Source organism: Myxocyprinus asiaticus, chromosome 43 (genome assembly GCF_019703515.2).
Source record: "Myxocyprinus asiaticus isolate MX2 ecotype Aquarium Trade chromosome 43, UBuf_Myxa_2, whole genome shotgun sequence".
In the NCBI taxonomy this organism is placed as follows: Eukaryota; Metazoa; Chordata; class Actinopteri; order Cypriniformes; family Catostomidae; genus Myxocyprinus; species Myxocyprinus asiaticus.
This window is the reverse complement of record NC_059386.1, coordinates 5691557-5713118: the sequence shown is the minus strand read 5'-3', so window position 1 is coordinate 5713118 and position 21562 is coordinate 5691557. Positions and strand designations below refer to the sequence as shown.

The window sequence follows — 21562 nt, the reverse complement described above, 5'->3', positions numbered from 1 at the left end:
GGAGCGAGACCCCAAATCCCCAACGAGTTGAAGAGGAGATGTCGGGGAGCAAGGAGGAGGAAATATAAACAATTTCTTCCCTCGATTGTCATAGAGAATGTGAGGTCCCTGGCAAATAAGATGGACAAGCTCAAGGAGCTGACGAGGACACAGCGGGAATATCGGGAATGCAGTATTATGTGTTTCACATAGACATGGCTGCAGGAACATGTTCCGGACTCTAATGCCATCATCCCCGGCTTTCTAACTGTATGGGCAGACAGAAATTGCAGACAAAGTGGTAAAAAGAAAGGAGGAGGAGTTGCAGTGTTTGTAAACAAAAGATGGTGTAATCCCCGACATGTTACTGTGAAGGAGCTGTTCTGTAACCCAGACATCAAACAGTTAGCTGTGAGTTTTCGTCCATATTATCTGCTGAGGGAGTTCACATGCATCATTTTTGTTGCGGTTTACATGCTGCCATCAGCTGTTGCCGACGTGGCATGTGACATCATCAATTCAGTCAAAGCCAGACTACAAACACAACACCCGAATGCATTTTCTGGAGATTTTAACCATACTTCTCTCTACCACACTTAGTCTGTCAACTGACCCACCAGAGAAAATAGAATGCTGGATTTACTTTATGCAAATGTGAGGGATGCATGCAGCTTCACTGCCCTCCACTTTCTGCCAGTCCTCACTTGGATCCCTGCTTTAGCCACTTTCAGATCACTTGAGTCCCTGTACTGTACCACTTCTCTGGCTCTTGTTACCTTGAATTCCTCCTCCAAAGATTTGAGGGATAGTTTCAGTATGTTGTGGTGTCCATAAAGCATAATGCTGCTCAGGCTCTTTTGCAGCCTCAGCCATCTCGTGAGGTGGTTGCTGACCCTCCTCTCTAAGGCTTCGACTGTCGTGATCGGAATTGCATAGACAAGGAGAGGCCACAGGATTCTGGGAAGAATGCCATGCTGATACACCCGGCTTTGAACTTCCCAGGTATGCCAGACTTGTCCACGGATTTCAGCCAGTCATGCAACTCTGTGTAGGTCACCTGGATGGATGTCATGTCCCTTAGAGAGCTGTAAAAAACCTTGCCTAATCTCTTGACTGGCTTTTCTGTGATGTTGGGATGGCTGTCCCTGCGATGTTGAAACGGAACTTGTCTTCCACCTTCCCTTTCCCTTCCCACCATCGATCTTGATTTTGCTGGTTTGAAATGTATCCAGGCCCACTCCACAAGCTTTTCAAGCCCCTGCAGAATCCACCAGCAGCCTGGGACTGATTCTGTGGTGACTGTGAGGCCATCCATGAATGCCCTGATGGGTGGTTGCCGTTGTGTGGAATTCGTTCTGGGCCCTCTACACTCCAGTTCAGCAGACTTAGTGAGCATGTTCATGGCTAAGGACAACAGTGTCACAGAGATAGTGCATCCTGTGATGAATATCTCCACCTTGTGCCAGTTTAATGTAATTACTCCTGAAGAGACCCTCATCCTGAATGAAGTCAGTGATGAAGTCTCTGATTCTGCTGGGGACATGGTATTTGGTCAGTGTGAGCTGCACCAGCTTCTGTGGAATGGAGCCATATGCATTTTCCAGGTCAAGCCACAAAACTGAAAGGTTGCCCTTGTTCTCTGTGGCCTCCCTGATGAGCTGTGTCACAACACTGGTGTGCTCCAGACAGCCTAGCATCCCTGAAATGCCACCCTTCTGGACTGATGTGTCCACAGATGAAGTAGGAGTTTGGGACAGCTCTTGTCCACTTTGTATGAGGTGCTGCTTGGTCCTGGAGCTGAGCTTGCCCTTGCTTTGCAGACGACCTCCTTTAGGTGCAGCTCTGACATGTCAAAATGCACATCTGGTTCAGGGGGCTGTATTAGAATGTTACACTCTCCTAACTTCTGCTCTCTTTCAGGGTCACTGTATGTCTTCTTCAGATGTTGGTCTATGTCATCCTGTGAACAGTTCAGTTTCCCACTGTGCTTCTGCCCCAGAAACTCCTTAGTGAACTTGAAGGGGTTGGCGATGAAGGTAGCATGCTTTCGGGACCTTTCACTATGCTGCCTCCAATGCCACTCTGCCCAGCAGAGGACCCTGCTCTTTTTTCGTAGGATGCACATCAGCTGGGCCAAGCCAATGCGTTTCTCTTCTCCTTCCTCTTTGTACTGGGACTTCAGCACTTTCATCTCCTGCCTGATGTTATGGACGCTCTTTGATTCTTTGAGTAAGGTGTTTTGATGCCTTTCTTCTCCTGGTTGACATTTTTGTTGAACTGCTTCCACAGTGAGGTCATGCTAGCTTCCAGCCATTTGATCTGCCTCCTCCTAGACTTTATGTTAGGGGGTTAGTTTGTAACAATTGGAGGTTCCTAACACTATGGGGTGACTCCGGGCCTGGCTCCTCCTGCATCTCACCAGGTTGAACACCTGTGAATTGTGCTGCTCCTGTTCCCGCCAGACACTTTATCCTTGCTTGGTGGATCTTCAAGCTGGCCTCGTACTTGCAGATGCCACATGCAAGCTGCTTACTCACAGTCGTTTGTTCGTTGCATGGATCTAAATCCGTTGTGTCCGTCCAACTGGGGTGCTCATCCTCTGGGGGTATCTTTCCATCACTGTCTCTCCAGTTGTCAACACTCTTTCATGGTTGTCACCCAGTCTATTATATATGTGTGTGTATGTATATATATTGTAATTCTGTGGTCTTACCTACAGAAGTAATTCTGTGTTCTGTTCTATCTACCTACTTACCTACCTACCTAAACATATCTATGCAAGTTTTGAGATGTGCTGCGATATGTGGATACAACAACCTCTTAACTATTTTCTTTTATTGGAGGTGGGTGGTGATGTCAAACAAGTTCACAAGAATGCAAAAAGAATGAACATCGAGAAACCTTTCTAATGCTTGTTTGTCAATTGGTGTCACCTGTTCCTTGTTTATTTCCCTCTGTATATATTGTGCTTCCCCTCAAGTGTTCACCAGATTGTTCGGTGTTTGTTGCACATTCAGTCTCTCCTTTCGGTTGTTCTTGTTTTATTGTTTTTCCAGTTTCTCTGCCATATCCATGACTGCTCCAAACCACTGCAGCTTGTCCTTGCTTTTCATCTGCTAAGTGTGTTTTCCCAGTTTGTTTTTCTATAAACATCATTGACTTTTCTTCTGCTTATGGGTCCTCATTCTGTTCTTTAACGATGGTTCTGTTCTGGGCCATGCATGGACAGAGCTAAGAGGGCAGCAAATCCCCCCATCCCCCCATCCCCCCAGGGGTTAACAGAAAAGATCCAGCAGAATTATATTACAACATTGTAAAAAAAAAATTCTTCATATTTGACAGTGCAACATGGTACAGTTGTTCGTTTTCACAATATAGATTAAATGGACACTTTATATAAGTTCTATTTAACAAGTACAGTGATGTGAAAAGTATTTGCCCCCTTCCTGATTTCTTCTGTTTCCGTGTATTTTTCATACTAAATTGTTTTAAATCTTTAAAACGAAATATAACAAAACACAGTTTTCAAATATTTATATTTTTTATTGAAGCAAAAAAGTTATCCAACACCAGATCACCTATGTGAAAAACTAACTTTCCCCATAAACTCAATAGCTGGTTGTGCCAGCTTTAGCAGTAACAACTGCAACCAAAAGCTTCAGATAACTGGTGATCAGTCTTTCATAATGCCGTGGTGGAAATTTGGCCTGCTTTAATAGCTGGTTGTACCTGCTTTAATTCAGCCACATTGGAGGGTTTTTGAGCATGAACTGCCTGTTTAAGGTCCTGCCACAGCATCTCAGTTGGGTTTAAGTCAGGACTTTGACTGGGACTTCTTGTTCCTGTTGCTGACGACATGCTGCATGAGTGTTTGGAGCCTGCTAGCCTGCTTAGCATTGCTTATTCTTATTCTCACACGTTCACCATTCTATCCTTTTTCATTTAACTGTGTATTTTGGGTTTTCCGCTTTTCTACCGTTTCATCTGTGTGTATTTTACCTGTTGCTGCTGGATCGAGTCTGTGTTTGTAGCCTGCTAGCTTTTTTAGCATCTCTTATCTATCTGTTTTCAGCTTTTAATCCTTAACATCTACCTTTTCAGCGTGCATCTGGTTTTCCCCCGCATTATTCTCTTATCGTGATTCAACTGTGTGCATTTTCCACGTGCATACGCTTTCTATTTTTATTGCGATTAAACTGCGTGCATCTTTAAGTGCACACCCGTTTTACTCCTCTGTGTTGCACGGATTATTGCATCGACCTCTAAGCACCGCTTATCAAGAACAACCATAACAACAAACAATTGCGTGAGGGATTCACATCAATTCCAAACCTTCACCGCTCAGGAAAAACAAACAACAACAACAACAACAAATTGCGGTAATTCATGGCATCCGCTCATGTTATTTCTTCCTGCATTGCATGTCACATGTTTACAATAGCTTCTTCCGTCAGCAGTGAGGGATTCACATGTGATAAATGTAAGGAATTAGTCAGGCTGACGGAGAAGGTTAATGAGTTAGAAACACGCATCTGAATGCTAGTGGAGGTCAGTGAGAAAGAGAAGCCAGTAGATACTGCTTCGGATGTGGGCAGTACAGAGAGCAACACACACATTTTGGTTCCGGCTGAAGAGCCCCCACAGCAGGGCATTTGGGTGATGTACTCACTCAGAAAAGTGGCACCACTCTCCCATTCCTGTTAGGGTTTCCAATCGATTCTCCCCCACTCAGTGATGCACCCACTGAGAATCATGTTGAAAGAGCCCTAATAATTGGAGATTCTATTGTAAGGAATGTGGAAATAGAGACTCCAGCCACTATTGTTAAATGCATTTCGGGTGCCATAGCGACTGACATCAGATCAAATTGTGATCAAAATTGCTGGCTAATGCTAAACATAGATTTTCTAAAATTGTTATTCACGTCGGCACTAATGATGTCCGGCTTCGCCAGTCGGAAATCACTAGAGATAATGTTAAAGAAGTGTGTGAATTTGCAAAAACTATGTCAGACACTGTAATATGCTCTGGCCCCCTCCCTGCTCATTGTGGTGAAGAGGTTTATAGAAGATTAGTATCACTGAATGGCAGGATGTCCGAGTGGTGTCTGGAGAATAGCATAGGAATTATAGACAATTGGAAGAGTTTTTGGGGTAGACCTGACCTCCCAAAGAGATATGGACTCCATCCCTCAATCTACACCGCGCTATCATTCAGGAAGAACTATTCTTTCGACCACTAAAGATAGCTTCACTAATAATCTTCCAGATATATCTCATACACTCAGTAAACCTCAAAGCCTAGAAGAACTTGATGAAATAACAGGAAATATAAATACAGTCTTCTCTAGCACTCTTGATAGTGTTGCCCCCCTTCGATTAAAGAAAATTAAAGAAAAAAGCCCTACACCATGGTACAATGATCACACTCATGCTCTCAAGAGAGCAGCTTGGAAAATGGAGCACAAGTGGAAGAATACAAAATTAGAGGTATTTTGCGGTACATGGAAGGTTAGTGTCTGTAGCTACAGACAGGCACTAAAAGCTGCCAGGTCAGCATATTTTAGCAAACTCATAGAAAATAACCACAACATTCATAGGTGTTTATTCAGTACTGTGACTAAATTGGTTAGGAATAAAACCTCAACAGAACCAGATATTCCATTGCAGTACAAGAGTAATGACTTCATGAATTTCTTTACTGATAAAATTGAAATAATCAAAAATAAAATTGGAATTATGCAGTCATCTGACACAGTACCTCAGAAAACAGTGTCTCATAATTTTTCTCATGTGCAACTTCAATCATTCGCTGTCATAGGTCATGAAGAGCTAGCAAAACTTATTGAAACATCAAAAGCCACAACAATGTATGTTAGATCCAATACCAACCAAGCTTTTAAAAGAGGTGTATCAACCAAGCTCTTAAAAGAGGTGTTCCCTGTAATCTCAAAACCTCTTCTTAATATTATTAACTCATTGCTATCCTTAGGACATGTCCCAAGAAACTTTAAAATGGCAGTTATCAAACCACACATTAAGAAGCCACAAATTGATCCTGGAGAATTGGCTAATTATGTACCAATTTAAAATCTCCCGTTTATTTCGAAAATACTAGAAAAGGTATTATCCTCCCATCTGTGTTCATTTCTACAGAGAAATAGTATATATGAACAATTTCAGTCAGGATTTAGGCCCCATCACAGTACAGAGACTGCACTTATCAGAGTTACAAATGACTTGCTCTTATCATCTGATAGCGGCTGCATTTCACTTCTAGTGCTTTTAAATCTTAGTGCTGCATTCGACACAATAGATCACGACATTCTCTTGAATGGGCTAGAGAATTATGTTGGCATTTGTGGAGCTGCATTAGCATGGTTTAGGTCCTTGTAAAAGCATCTTAGTTCGGGACAATGGAAGAGTCAGGAGACAACGAAGCAGGTTCAAGGTCAGTTCTTTTATTCTCTTCTTAAACACACACAATCGACGGTAACCGTCGATAACAAAGGAATAGTTTTGAAATAACTGACAGCACTCTAAATCATAAACAAACACACTCTCTCTCTCAGTTTGGGGCTGTCATGCTTTCTGGACACTCTATGCCTCCCTGATGCTTTGGCATGCCTTTTAAGTCTCCCTCTGCCATCACTGTAATGAGAGACAGGTGTTAGAGAAAATTATGAGCCAGGTGACGAGCTTTACCACTCTCCCTCTGCCGCAGACTGACACATGACCACGCCCCCATGCCACAGTCCTGTTTAGCAGACCGCTACATCTTTGTCTATGTAAATGAGGAATTGTCAAACCAAATAAAAGTAAAGTATGGAGTGCCACAGGGATCAGTTTTAGGGCCTCTGCTTTTCTCCTTGTATATGCTTCCCCTGGGGAATATTATCAGGAATCGTGGAATAAGTTTTGCTGTTATGTCGATGATACCCAACTTTATATTTCGTCAAAACCTGATGAAATTTCACAGTTCTCCAAATTAGCAAAGTGTATCAATGAAATAAAAGACTGGATGGCCAGAAATGTCCTTCTACTCAATTACGACAAAACCGAGGTACTAATTATTGGACCAAAAACTTCTAAAAACAAACCACTAAAATATAAGTTGACTCTCGATGAATGTACTGTTACATCGTCTTCAACAGTGAAGAACTTAGGTGTTATATTTGATACTAGTCTGTCCTTTGAAAATCAAATTACCAGTGTTTGTAGAACAGCATTCTTCCTAAGAAATATTGCTAAATTATGACACATGCTCTCTGTTGCTGATGCCGAAAAACTAATGCATTCACAACCTCAAGACTAGATTACTGTAATGCATTACTGGGAGGATGTCCAGCGAGATCAGTAAATAAACTTCAATTGGTTCAAAATGAAGCAGCCAGAGTGCTGACTAGAACCAGGAAATATTACCATATTAGCCCCATTTTATTGTTGTTACATTGGCTACCTGTTAAATTTCGTATTAATTTTGAATTCTGTGAACTACATATAAAGCTTTGAATGGACTAGCTCTGCAGTACTCAAGTGACCTTCTACCACACTATATTCCATCATGTTCATTACGATAGCAAAATTCTGGCCTGTTTATTGTTCCTAGAATATCAATATCCACAAAAGGAGGTAGATCCTTTTCATATTTGGCTCCTAAACTATGGGATAGTCTCCATAACACTGTTAGAGAGCAGACACACTCACTCAGTTTAAGTCTAGACTGAAGACTCATCAATTTAGCCAGGCATACACCTAATTTATCCTTCAACTCACAATTAGGCTGCTTTAGTTAGGTCTGCCGGAACCAGAAACCAGAAACATTGATCATGATCTATAACTCTGCAATAAATTGAATGGCATCTATGCTAATATTATTCTATTTGTTTCCCTGTCTCAACCTCGGGACTCCTATCCTGAGGTCACCAGAACCGGCTGGATCTAGACCTCACCGAAATTACCGGCCGGTTGAAATGTGATGCACCTAACTGATCTCTGCCTGCATCACCTTGGTCTAATGATGGACTACACTCTTGAAATGGAATACATAGACTATCAATTAATTGCCAACAAAACCCTTCATCAGCCAACTAACAAGGACAATTGCATCTATGTGAACTTCTGCAGTTAATCCAGGATGGACTTCAAAGACATTAATCTTACAGTTCATACAAAATCTTTGTTTAAACAAATGGCCCTTTAAACTTACTTAGTTTACTAATTTTAAACCATGATTTGCACTGCACATAAATATTGGCATTATATTCATGCTGTTAGCCAGAGGGGAACTGGCCCCCACAGTGAGCCTGATTTCTCCCAAGGTTATTTTTCTCCATTAACATCTTATGGAGTTTTGTGTTCCTTGCCACAGTCGCCTTCGGCTTGCACACTGGGGTTCTAAATACAATTATTATTTAATGACTTATTTTTAAACACATTTCACAATCGTATTTTATCAAACTACACAATGATGACTCCAAGACATTATAGATATTACAGTTTCATTTTCTGTTAATGAATGATTTTCTGTAAAGCTGCTTTGAAACGATGTGTGTCGTGAAAGGCGCTGTACAAATAAAAATGACTTGACTAGGCCACTCCAAAACTTTAATTGAGCTTCTTTTGAGCCATTCAGAGGTGGACTTACTTCTATGCTTTGGATCATTGTCTTGCTGCATAATCCAGTCGCACTTGAGCTTCAACTCACGGACTGATGAACAGACGTTCTCCTTTAGGATTTTCTGGTAGAAAGCAGAACTCATGTTTCCCTCAATTATTGCAAGTCGCCCTGGCCCTCAAGCAGCGAAGCATCCCCACACCATCACACTACCACCACCATGCTTGGTATAATGTTCTTTTTGTGGAATTTTGTGTTTGATTTACACCAGATGTAACGGGACCCCTGCCTTCCAAACAGTTCCACTTTTGACTCATCAGTCCACAGAACATTTTCCCAAAAGGTTTGAGGATCATCAATGTGTGTTTTGGCAAAATTCAGATGAGCCTTAAATGTTCTTCTGGGTTAGCAGTGGTTTTCACCTTGAGTCATGAACAGTGACCTTTATTGATGCAGGAGAGGCATGCAGTTCCTTGGATGTTGTCCTTGGCTTTTTTGTGACTTGCTGGACGAGTCGTCACTGTGCTCTTGGAGGAATTTTGGAAGGTTGGCCACTTCTGGGAAGGTTCATTATTGTTCCAAATTTTCTTCATTTGGAGATAATGGCTCTCACTGTGGTTCTTTGGAGACCCGTAGCCTTTGAAACAGCTTTGTAACCCTTCCCAAACTGATGTATTCCAATCACCTTTTTCCTCATAATTTCTGGAATTTCTTTCAACCTTAGCATAGTGTGCTACTAGATGAAACCTTTTAGCCAATTTCATGCTGCTGAAAAAGTTCTATTTAGGTGTTGATTTGATTGGACAGGGCTGGCAGTAATCAGGCCTTGGTGTGTCTAGTCCAGCTGAATCCCATTATGAATGCAGTTTCATAGATTTGGGGATTTAGTAACTAAGCGGGCAAATTATTTTTCACACAGGCCCAGTTGGTACTGGATAATTTTTTTGCTTCAATAAATAACATTATCATTTAAAAACTGTATTTTGTGTTTATTCAGATTGCCTTTGTTTTATGTTAGATTTTGTTTGAATTTTTGAAACAATTTCATTTGAGATATACACAAAAACAGAAGAAATCAGGATGGGAGCAAATACTTTTTCACAGCACTGTAGGTAAATCAGGATCAAGATGCAATAACACATTGAAGATAGACTCTTTACAATTAGTAACTGCTAGTCTGTAATTCCTTAATTTATTATAGTTTTGGGTTTTTAAATTAGTTTTAATATTTATTTAGTTTTCAATTTCAAATTATTTACTTTAGTTTCAGTTATCTTACCAACTGTATTTGTTTGTTTTAGTTTAGTTTTAGTTTTTCATTTAATTTTGGTTTTTATTTTAGTCTATCAATATATTTTATTTTTATTTTATTTTATTAAATGACTTTGCAGGGGACAACATTGTGTTATTAAATTTCTTTAAATTAAACTATTCCCTATCCAGTCCAGATTACACATAGATCTACATAGTGTATAACTAAACTGACATACAACATGGTAAAAACAAATTAGAAGGACTTGCAAATGTGGAGATACACTCACCGACCACTTTATTAGGTACATCTGTACACCTACTTATTCATACAATTTTCTAATCAGCCAGTCGTGTGGCAGCAATCATGCGGTTTTTCCATCAGCCAGTCGTGTGGCAGCAGTGCACTGCATACAGTCACGCAGATACAGGTCAGGACCTTCAGTTAATGTTCACATTAACCATCAGAATGGGGAAAAATTTGATCTCAGTGATTTCAACCATGACATGATTGTTTGATTTGACTATTTCTGAAACTGCTGATCTCCTGGGATTTCAGCAGCTACAGTTCTGCGGAATGCACAACACATCAAACCTTGAGGCGAATGGGCAACAATAGCAGAAGACCATGTCGGATTCCACTTCTGTCAGCCAAGAACAGAAAGCTAAGGCTTCTGTTCTTGGCTGACAGAAGTGGAACTCGACTTAGTCTTCTGCTGTTGTAGCCCATCTGCCTCAAGTTTTGATGTGTTGTTCATTCTGAGATGCTATTGTCTACAATTATACAGAGTGGTTGTCTGACTTACCATAGCCTTTCTGTCAGCTCGAACCATTCTGGCCATTCTCCGTTGACCTCTCTCATCAACAAGACACTTCCGTCCACAGAACTGTTGCTCACTGGATGTTTTTTGTTTTTGGCACCATTCTGGGTAAACTCTAGAGCAGTGGTTCCCAACCCTGTTCCTAGAGGCCCCCCAACACTGCACATTTTATATATCTCCCTTACCTGGCACACCCAATTCAGGTCGTAGAGTCTCTGCTAACGAGCTAATCAGTTGAATCAGGTGTGTATGATTAGGGAGATATCCCAAATGTGTAGTGTTGGGGGGCCTCCAGGAACAATATTGGGAACCACTGCTCTAGAGACTGTTGTCTGTGAAAATTCCAGGAGATCAGCAGTTACAGAAAAACACAAACCAGCCCATCTGGCACCAACAATCATGCCACAGTCGAAATCACTGAGATCACATTTTTCCCCTTTCTGATGGTTGATGTGAACATTAACTGAAGGTCCTGACCCATATCTGCATGATTTTATACATTGCCCTACTGACACACGATTGGCTGATTAGATAATCGCATGAGTAAGTAGGTGTACAGGTGTTCCTAATAAAATGAGTGTATGTATCCCTTTATTTTTAGAACAGCAATCAATGATGTAATTAAACTGTAGGGCTTTACTGGTTGTTTAGATCAGTGTTACTATCAGAAATAATTATTAATTATTTCTTTAGTTATTAATGAATATTTAAATTAATTAATTGAATCTAACTCATTAAAACCTCATATGGGGCTCCAGTAAATGTAGTGCGCTACATTTAGGAGCAAGTTTAGTTATTAGCAATAATTAATAATTATCAAAGATAATTATTAATTATTAAAATCAATAGAACATTGATGAGAATCAATGTTAGCTTTTTCTAATCCTTTAAATCAACAATTATCAAAGATAATCATTAATTGTTAACATCGATGAAACAAAAATTAAAATTAACACTAGCTTATTGATCATTCAGATTCAACAATCATCAAAGATAATTATCAATTATCAAAAATCAATAGAATATTAATAAGAATTAACATTGACGGGGCACCACCCTGGAATCAGGGACTAATAACCAGATAGTAAAACAGTCTCAAAATTAGATTGTTTTCTTAGGAAAATCGACATCCGAAGAATATCGATTTTCGGGAAAAAAAACAATGAATGAAGGTTTGAATCCGAGCACTGACATCCCGTCAGCATGACACAGGGGTACGCAAAATAAACCAAAACACTTCTCTTTGTAATATAAACAAAGTTTATTTATGCAGTAATATCAATTAATAATTAATACAATGCAGTCAATAAACTTCCGACTTATAACTACAAACTAAACAGTGATATAATTAGATATGGAAATAAAAATAATCCTATAACACAGAAGGTGTGTGTGTGTGTGTGTGTGTGTTGTGTGTGGTTAGTACGAGAGAGAGAGAGAGAATTAAGTGATGGCCCTAAAGCCGATTTCGTGATCGTGGAAGAGAAAGCAGCTGTTAGTTTATCACTCAGAGACGCGGTGGACGGCTCGTAAAAGTCCCGCGTTCTTTGACTCTTTAATGGATAACTCAGTTTGCCGGTTTCACCCGCAATGGCAAAAATGCACAACAGTCCAATTTGGTTGGACCACAATACAGCAAATCAAATTTGTGACAGTTAATACCCTGAGTATTAATAATGAGCGGACATGGCAGTCCGTAAACTGTACAAGCAAAATAAACCTTGAAACACAAGAATAACACACTATAATATTCTATCACTGCCCAGACGTAAACCTCTTACTTGAATCACATGAGGACACAGGTAGAATGTGTTTTCCTCCATCCTTTAACTCCGACCCGGTTCCTTGAGGCTCGTGTGATAATGGGAGGCCGTTTCCTCGCTCTGTTGGCGGGCACGGCTGTTGATTCTCGGCGGGCTGGCGAAGAACTTCAGAAATGTCGACTTGATTGAAGATGGAAGAGAAATCTTTAATCTCTTCACTTCTGCAGGCAAATGGATGAAGATGCAGATTGCTCAGCGGTCTCCTTTGGATCCGTTAGTGTGTTCGGTTGAACACAGAGTAATCTCAACTCATCCAGTGAGATGGAGATTGTATGGCCACAGTTTCAAGTCGGACGTTACTTCCTTGTGCCACGAGGTTGCACATGAGAGCAGCGATGAGCTGCGTCTACACACTGCAAACAAAGTTGCTGGAAGCAAATCCTGGAAGCATTTCAGAGGTATTGCAACTCCTGATGATGTCATGTTTGAGGGACGTTCTGTTGTGTGCCTCATCCAATAGGAGTTGAGAGTTCGATCCTTTTGTGAGCAAGGCTTCATGGGATTTGTAGTCTGTTTTGGACTCCCTTTGTTTGATTTTGGCGCGATTTTTATCAGTATAATTTACGACTTGGAATGTGGGGCTTGAGTTAGGTTTTTATGACTGTGTTAGGCCTGCCTTTGTCTTCTATCTGAATACATGAGGCCCAACTAAACAAACTATTCCATTTATCTTGAAACATTAACTGAATGTGGGCACATACACATGAAACTCATGGCCAGTAGATGGCATGTTCCCTGTCTGTCACTCACTCGATGTTGAGTCGATGTAGTGACACTAGGGGTTCGATCTTGAGAGCCCCAATCACCTTTGCTAAAATAGAAAAGGCCAATGAGAATTGGAGAGTGGAATTTGCATGCCATTCTCCGCCCCCAGACATATGGACATAAAAGGAGATGGCGTGCACCACTCATTCAGATTTTTTCTTCAGAGCCGAATGCATGCTTGTGTTCGTCCTCTCACCTTTAGCTTATGCTGCTGGATTTTACGGCGCATATCAGCGGCCACCCACGCACGGTCGAGTGTTGTGCTTCCCCTGGGTGCTTCGGCAGTCCGTGGGTGCTAAAAGAGTATATTCAAAAGAGTATATTTCCTTCTAAAAGAGCTCGTGCAAACGCTAGGTGTCTTTTTAAAGATGTCCTTCCGTGTTTGCGCTACTGGATGTGGCCGTTATCTCTACCCTCTGGACAGCCATGAAATCTGTCTCGAGTGCTTGGGGCACCAGCACGCCGAGGCAGCTTTCGTGGAAGGGTTATGTTCTCATTGCGAGAACATGCCCATCAGAACATTGTGGTTGTGGCTCATTTCCTTCTTCATGAAGCAAGGAGCCACCTCGGCTGCTCCCCAGCCCACTCTGTCATGAGCTGATGCTCAGCAAGCCGGGTCGGCAAGCACCGGGGGCGATCTGGATGTGGGAGCGTTTTCGCCGGCTCAACCCCCGTGGACCTCCCATCCCCCAGCACGCTTGTTCTATCTGGAAGAGCTGTCGAGCGATACAGGCGGTCCGCCTCAGGGTGGATTTAATGTGTCATTCGTGGCTCGTGACGTGGATGAGCTCTCGGTTGCAGCATCAGAGGGTGGGCTTCTGCTGTCGGAAGCAGACGAATCTTCTGAGCTCCCACCCACGGGCGGTAGAGCACAGGATAAGGCGGATGCTGAGATGGCAGCCATGCTTGCCCAGGTGGCTGCGAACATCGGGCTGAAGTGGAACCCTCCACCCTGCCCTGAGCGTTCGCAGCTGGATGATTGGTTTCTGGGCTTGGAGCATGATTCACGGTCGAGCCCCGCCCCGGTGCCTTTTTTCCCAGAAGTGCATGAGGAGCTAACGAAGTCGTGAAAGGCACCTTTTTCTGGTCACCTTTTCCATCCTGCAGGTCCACCAGGCCAAGGCGCTGAAAGATCTGCATGAGGGTAGAACCGACCCAGGGCTGAGGCAAGAACTGCGTACTGCGACCAACCTTGCCTTTTGGGCGACAAATGTCACAGCGTGCGCCCTGGGCCGGATGATGTCCACTCTTGTGGTCCAAGAGTGCCACCTTTGGCTCAACCTTGCAGAGATGCGTGACGCCGAGAATGTCAAGCTGGTGTTCTTTGTTCTTGAACCCCGGACACCTCTTTAATTTTTAAGCACTGTTCGGTGACGAACGGAGGAGTAATGACACCAAGTCCAGTACTCGTGGTATACCCCTTTTCAGGTGAGCCTGTGTGCTCGGGCTCAGTGCTCCATGCGTGGTGATCCCCCCCTTGGTAATCCCATATGATGAGTTTCCACTGTTCGGTTTCCCCTTAGGTGAACTCTGTGTTTCCCCTCACCAGAGCTTTCTCTGCCTCGGCCACTGTGGCTTCATACCCTCTCTGTAGATACGGTCCTCCGGTGGTATCATTCCATATGTGAACTTCCCTGTTGGTAAGTCCATGTGAGGTATTCTCCACATGTTAACCTCCCTCTGGTAGGATGTGGTCTCCGTAGTGCTCTCCTTCCTGGAGAGGGAAGAGCACTTCCCAGCACTATTCTAGAAAGTGTTCGGTGGGAAATTGCATAACAGCAAACCAGGAAAGGCACCACCGGTAGCCTACTTGTCTCCTCCCCCCTTAACGTGACTAGGGAGACGCCTTACCTAACTTGCTTGAAGGTCACGACGTGGTTGAGCGCTCGCTACGAGGCACGCAGCAGCTTGCCCGTGTCCACTCTTCCATATCTCGTGACACGGTTTAGCTCCTGCGGAATTTCCTATAGAAACACCTAGTGTCACTACATCGACACAGCGTTGAGTGAGTGACAGACAGGGAATGTCTTGGTTACTGATGTAACCTCTGTTCCCTGATGGAGGGAACGAGACGTTGTGTCCCTCCTGCATACCCTCTCTGAACTGAACTGGCCGCTGACATGGCCGAGACTCTCTATCGGCCCCTCAGCATAATTCTGAATGAGTGGTGCACGCCATCTCCTTTTATACCCGTATGTCCGGGGGCAGAGAGTGGCATGCAAATTCCACTCGCCAGTTCTCATTGGCCTTTTCTATTTTAAGCAAAGGTGATTGGGGCTCTCAAGATCGAACCCCTAGTGTCACTACATTGACACAACATCTCGTGCCCTCCATCAGGGAACAGAGGTTACATTAGTAACCAAGACGTTTGAGATGCAGCAGATGGATACGTTTAAAGAAACAAAAACTATTTTGTAACATGCACAAGTCAAAGTGTTAAAAACGAAAAGTAAAAATATTTTATGATAATTTCTATTTCGTTTTAGTTAGTTGTGAATCAATGCATGATAGTTTCAGTTTATTTTTTGTTTTTTGGAAGATTTTAGTTTTAGTTTAAGTTAACTATAATAACTTTGGTACAGATTTACAGATGTTATAGAGTAGTCTGTCTGACAAGATGTGGAGCTGGGTATGGAGGAGGGTGTTAAGTGGAGCTTACATCCATGCAGTGAAATTGTAACTAAAGCTGGAGCCACACTAGCTGACTCAAAACAACTTGGTTTTGGCTGAGGGTGTCACACATGCAGACTGTTTTACTGAGATATCGCTCTCTTTAGTCTGAGGTATGACACACTTGCCGATTAAAAATGGTGAAGGGGAGACATACCAGCTCACCGCAACTCTCTCGTGTCCCTGTCACTTTGAGTTTGCCGAGCTAACAGGAGTACCGTGTGAGCATAAACAATTGTAAAAGAGTGATTTTAGGAAGTGATTCATGAAGTAACATATCTTGTGAATGTATGTGATTGTGTATTTATCCCCTCGAGGCTTTCAGTGGAACACGTATGTCCATATGCAGCTTTCAGCGAGCAAAGAAATTAAGTTAAATAAAAATAGACTGTTGTGCATTAGTCTTTTTTTGTGGGGAAAAAGACAGGAAAAAAAGCTTGGTGACAGAATCATATGAATTACAGTCAGCATTTGTGATGATATGCAGCTGAGTGTGATGAAGACATTTTGATTAGTGATGGGAAGTCCGATTCTTTTTTGCGAACCAGTTCTTTCAGACAGTTTGTTTTAATAAACTGGTTAAAAAAATGATTCATCAATTATTTTACTTCATCGCGTAATAACGTCACTATACATCACTATGCTAATACCCTGGCGTCTCGGAATACACACTCAAACACATTCAATAAAGCAATATGTAACCGCATATATCTGAATATGACATTTTATTTAATTAAGTTATGGTAATAAGCAGTGCTTAATTTGAGGTGGATTCTGCCGGATCCTGTTCTGGAAAATGTAAGATTTGGGATATTTGCATTCCGGTAGTTTTAGACGATCCGACATTAACCAGAGCATTGTCAAATTGCAACAGTCTGTGTCTGTCTGTGTGTGTGTGTGTGTGTGTGTTTGTGTGTGTGTGTGTTTGAGAGAGAGAGAGCAGAAAATTATTTTGCAGTGTTTACCCAGCAAACTGTTTTCAGACTGTTTTATTTGCATTGTGTTTGATGATAGACTCATTTTACATTATCGCCCCTCTTTGACAATCCTCTTTATGACAATTACCCAGTCAACATTAATCTCCTTACCTCACCCTGCCTCTGAGATTATTTCCCCAAAGACATTTCTTACCTTAAATTTTGTTTACCTTTTGGTATTCCATTGAAATTAAGTCCTACACATTGTTGTGGTATCTGGTGAGTGATGAAAGCGGATAGAATGAGGTTGAGTCACTCACTCGGGTCGCCATAAAATTAATGAACTACATCTGATCAATGGCCTGCTCTTCCTCCCAGTCCCTCCTCTGCACAGGTATTATATATCTCAAATCTGCCTGAGACTGTGAGAGTATGTAATATTGTATTGTTGTGACACCTGCTCTCTTAGAACATAATATTGGTTCACAGAGCAACTTAATTGCATTTGTGTATGTCATTTTCTCATTATTAAGTATTAGATTTCTTTATAGACTTCTTCTAGATTTCTTTAGACTCTGAGGTATATAGAAATATTTATTGTAAGGGCTTTCCTTGTGACAGCCTTGAGGTACCCTTTTTCTGCAGTATTGTTTTTAAATAGAGGGAGAATGGGTCTAGTTTTCACAATTGTTTTAACTGCAGTGAATATTTGTCAGGGTAGGTTTAATTTTTTGTACATTTCTATATAGACACTAAAATGAGTGCACCAGAGTATGTTAGTGGAGTGGAGCGGCAACAATTTCCCCTCCACACTCAAAGCATTCTATAATAACCCTTTTAAAAATCATGAGTTCATGGCAAATTTGCCGTAAACTTGCCAGAAGTTTGTCACTGATAATTTTTGCAGCTAGTTTAGATTTTTTGTAAGAGAACTCCACCCAAGCTCCACTCCGGTTTGTCAATTCCCCGCTCCTAACTTGTTCCGTGCACCCAGATAAGAGTAATCCTGCTCCGGGTTGTATTAAATAAAAAAATAAATACACAATACTAGGAGAAATGCTACAATGAGCTTTATTGGAACATTAACATTAACCCAAGTCTATATAAAATTATTTATATCAGCTTACTTTTAAACATGTTGTCAACATTCTCTCGATTAAATAAATTGCCAAACGAAAAACTCCCAATAAATTAAATTAAAAACATTATAAAATAAAGATAAAAATTACCAGAACGTAAAAAAACAACAACATTCAATTAAATCAAATTAATAAATTACAAAAATAAAAATAGAAAAATACCAGAATGAAAAAACAATGAATTTAAATTAATAAATTACCAGACAAAACAAAAACAAAAAACAAACAAACAAAAAAACATGCTGTTCCGGTTGCTACCAGCATGCTGCACAAGTCTGTGTTTGTTTGTAGCTTGCTAGCCTGCTTAGCATTGCTTATTCCTTTATGTTCATCGTTTTATCCTTTGCCATTTTACTGTGTGCTTCGTTTTTTGCGTTGCCAGCCTCGTCCGTCCCAGAGCCGGCGTTGTCAACTTTGGCCATCCGGAGGAGGAGAAGGAGAAGAAAAGTTTCTGTTTCCAAGTCTCTTCCCATGTACACGACCACAGAGGTCGTTCCCGAGTCTCCGCTCATGCCCAAGACCACAGAGGTCATTCCCAAGTCTCTTCCCATGAACATGACCACGGAGGTCATTCCCATCCCAGAGCCAGCGTTGTCAACTTTGGCCATCCGGAGGAGGAGAAGGAGAAGAAAAGTTTCTGTTTCCAAGTCTCTTCCCATGTACATGACCACGGAGGTCTTTCCCGAGTCTCCGCTCCTGCCCACGACCACAGAGATCGTTCCCAAGTCTCTTCCCGTATACACAACCTCGGAGGTCGTTCCCGAGTCTCCGCCCATGCCCACGACCACAGAGGTCGTTCCTGAGTCTCTGCCCATGTTCACGACCACAGAGGTCGTTCCCGAGTCTCTGCCCATGCCCATGACCACGTAGGTCGTTTCTCATTCATCCAGGACTCTTTGTCTCAAGCATGCCACGGCTCCGCCTTCCACGGCTTCGCCCCTCGAGCCTGCCATGGCTCCGCCCCAGAGCCTGCCATGGCTCAGCCCCCAGAGCCTATTCCTCCTGCGGCTCTGCCCCCAGATCTTATTCCTCCAGTGGCTCCGCCCGCTCCCCCAGAGACTCCTCCTACAGCGGCTCCGCCGCCTGACCCAGTCCCTGTCCTGCCAAGGCCTCCTGGCCCTGTCTCGGCCCTGCAGCTGCCTCCCAGGCCTCCTGGCCCTGTCTCGGCCCTGCAGCCACCTCCCTGGCCTCCTGACACTGTCTCGGTCCTGCGGCCACCTCCCAGGACTCCTGACTCTATCTTGGTCCTGCGGCCACCTCCCAGGACTCCTGACCCAGTCCCCACTGTGAGGTCATCTCCTTGGTCTCCTGGCCGTCCGCCTGATCTGCTCTGGTCTCCTGGCCATCCGCCTGATCTGCCCTGGTCTGCTGGCCATCCGCCTGATCTGCCCTGGTCTGCTGGCCGTCCGCCTGATCTGCCCTGGTCTCCCTGGTCTCCTGGCCATCCGCCTGAGCTGCTCTGGTCTCCTGGCCATCCGCCTGATCTGCTCTGGTCTCCCTGGTCTCCTGGCCATCCGACTGATCTGCCCTGGTCTGCTGGCTGTCCGCCTGATCTGCCCTGGTCTCCCTGGTCTCCTGGCCATCCACCTGAGCTGCTTTGGTCTCCTGGCCATCCGCCTGATCTGCTCTGGTCTCCCTGGTCTCCTGGCCATCCGACTGATCTGCCCTGGTCTCCCTGGTCTCCACTGCCATCTGTATGTTCTGCTCTGGTCTCCCTGGTCTCCTGGCCAACCGCCTGATCTACTCTGGTCTCCCTGGCCACTTGGCCGCCCCCCTGATCTGCTCTGGTCTACTTGGTCCTCCAAGCCTGCAGCGTCACTCTGGATCTCCATCCCTCCAGCTCTGCCTTGGTTTCAAACCTCCCTGACTTTGCCTTGTTCCTCTGCTCCCCTTGCCCCTTGTGCCCCCTTGAACTGCCTGTTTACCCCTTGTGCCCCCCTGAACTACCTGTTTTCCCCCACCCTCCATGGACAATTTGTTTTTTGGAGCATCTGGAATCCGCTCCTTAAAAGGGGGGCTCTGTCACATATTCCCTGTTTTGTGTTGACTTATGTTGAAATTCTTGTTTAGTTCCTGTTTCCTGTTAGTTTGTAGTTCTTTTGTAGTTTCATTTTATGATTGGTTTTCCCAATTGTTTTCCACAGGTGTTCCTCGTTTTCTTGTTTGCCCATGTGTATTTAAGCCCTTGATTCCCCTGGTTTCTTTGTCAGTCTTTACATGTGTTGTCATGTTCTGTGCCTGGTTTCCCGTGTTTTTGTTTCGTTTTATTCTGAGTTACTTTGTTCATCTTTTGTTCTCATTAAAGCTCCATTTAGATCCTCATTCCTTGTCTGCCTCGTCACACATATACATACATACACACACACACACACACACACACACATATATATATATATATATATATATATATATATATATATATATATATATATTAATCTTCATGTTAATTTCAGCATTTTATAATACATTTTTAAAATAAAAAGTTGTAACTGTTAACATTAGTTAATGCAGAGTGAATTAACATGAGTAACATGAACAATTGTATCGGAATTAACATTAACAAAGATTAATAAATGCTGAAAAACTATATTGTTCATTGTTAGTTCATGTTAGCTAATACATGAACTTATCTTAACAAATACAACCTTATTGTAAAGTGTTACCATGCGCAAACACATGTACATCATACATATACATCATTTTACATCAATATAGAATGTATTTGTTTAACTTACGCATTAACGCAATCAGCAGTCTTTCTCCAACAGTCTTCTCTTGCTTTGGCAGCAGAGACAGTATTACTGCATGCTTGTAATACAGTTTTATATTCCTCATATTTCTGCATAATTATTTCTTGCTCTATCTTGCTCTATCCATATCAAACGCCATTGGTTGTTCGGTGCAGACGTCACTTTTATGTGTAATCATAGCTTAAGGATCAAAGCCTGAGTTGACAGAGAAAGTTGATCAAAATCAAATCAAATCACTTTATTGTCACACAGCCATATACACAAGTGCAATGGTGTGTGAAATTCTTGGGTGCAGTTCCGATCAACATAGCAGTCGTGACAGTGATGAGACATATACCAATTTACAATAACATCAAATTAACACAACACAATTTAAACATCTGTTATACACATAATTACACTCAACAATATACAAATAATAACATACACTGTACAGTATACAATACGCTGTTTTTTTTTTGTTGTTTTTTTTACTATATAGATACACATTATTCAATAAAAATTAAAAATAAAAGTATATATATATTAAAAAAAAGGATATATATACATAGAATGTACAGTGTTGTACTGTATTGACATTCAGGCTGTCGGTTGATAGTCAGTTGTTAAGAGAGAACATAATATAATAATAATATAATTTATGACAGTCCGGTGTGAGATATAAGAGTAAGGGTAATAAAGTGCAGTGCTGATGTATTTTGATCGTGGGAGATCAAGAGTTCAGAAGTCTGATTGCTTGGGGGAAGAAGCTATCATGGAGTCGGCTGGTGCGGGTCCTGATGCTGCGATACCGCCTGCCTGATGGTAGCAGTGAGAACAGCCCATGGCTCG

General features: G+C 42.4%; 1 pseudogene; it reads right to left on the bottom strand.

Annotated features, from left to right (window-relative positions):
- Positions 1-623: 623 nt before the first annotated feature.
- Positions 624-21562, bottom strand: part of LOC127433208 (uncharacterized) — a 75204-nt pseudogene continuing 54265 nt past the window's right edge.